We start from the raw sequence: 1,117 nt of genomic DNA on the forward strand, positions 1-1,117 counted from the left end.
TTTAATACAGCTTCAGATGTCACTAGAAAACATGTATTGTCTGAGACTGCGGTGCGATACAGTGTATGAGCTTACCGATTTCTTTTTGTGGAACTTGTAAGACGCTGGCAAGTCGTATCTTAGTTCTGTAAAGAAAGCACATAGTCAGACTTCATGTATTATAATTGTAGAGAATATGTTCTGTAGGTTTCTTACCCGCTATTACTTCCATCTTTACTCCCCAGTTATTAGCCTTCTTTTGTATGTGCTGTAACCAGACATGACAGGATTACACATCAAACATTTCACTCAATATTCATGCCAGAGGAATACACCTGAGACTGGAGTAAAGTCATAAAGATGTGGACTTGGACATGTCTTCGTTTTGACCTTATCATTGAAAGGACATGGTCAACTGGTGATGGTACTGAACTTACCTCTCGTGTTGATGTTTTATGAAGTGAGTACACTACTGTCTTTGCCATTGTCAAGGCTGCCTTTAGGAACTGCATGTCCATTCCTTGAACAAAGAATAAAAAAAATTGTGTTACTACATGTAACATGACCATCTTTTGGGGCTATGAAGGGAGCCATTCCTCTCGTTCATTTCATGTGAGAGTTACCATGATTACCGGTTTCCAAGTTGACGATATCATTGATATCAATAATCCAAGTCATACTTGTGACTGGGAGACTGATATATACCTGACTGTCTGCTAGATAATACCTGACCCTGAAAAGAAAACAAACTTGGATTTTTCATGTCAGCCAGAGTCCACTGATCAATGTAAACAAATTTAATGTATATTTTTTTTTAAAACTCAAATGAAAATCTCTGGAAAAATATATGTGGACCTTAAGTTTCATTGATTTATTTTCAGTCAAATTCTGTAATCATGCAGCTGTCTCTTGAAGTTGTGCCCATGTCTACCATCCATCCCCTATGACCTGAACGCAGCATATAGTCAGAAAATAACAGCTCATGATGTGACCAGTTATCTCAAATTGGACTTCAAACTCCAGTTTTTAAAAAGAAAGCCTGTTACATGCTGGTGGCTTGGAGTTTCCAAGACATGGATGTTTGTCAGGCAAGAATGGTTTATGACAAATGCTGCTGAGTTGCATAATGGGAATTGTA

General features: G+C 37.9%; 1 long non-coding RNA gene across 1 annotated transcript; it reads right to left on the minus strand.

Moving 5' to 3' along the window:
* Window positions 1-78: 78 nt before the first annotated feature.
* Window positions 79-1,111, minus strand: LOC111671689 (uncharacterized). The gene is made up of 3 exons (XR_002761964.2): window positions 417-1,111; window positions 196-247; window positions 79-125 (listed from the first exon to the last, which is right to left on the minus strand). It is a non-coding gene; the product is annotated as an uncharacterized LOC111671689 (long non-coding RNA).
* Between the last annotated feature and the right edge of the window lie 6 nt (window positions 1,112-1,117).

Source organism: Seriola lalandi, unplaced genomic scaffold, assembly GCF_002814215.2.
Source record: "Seriola lalandi dorsalis isolate HSWRI2012SDOR001 ecotype SW California unplaced genomic scaffold, Sedor1 jcf7180002007306, whole genome shotgun sequence".
NCBI classification, from domain to species: Eukaryota; Metazoa; Chordata; class Actinopteri; order Carangiformes; family Carangidae; genus Seriola; species Seriola lalandi.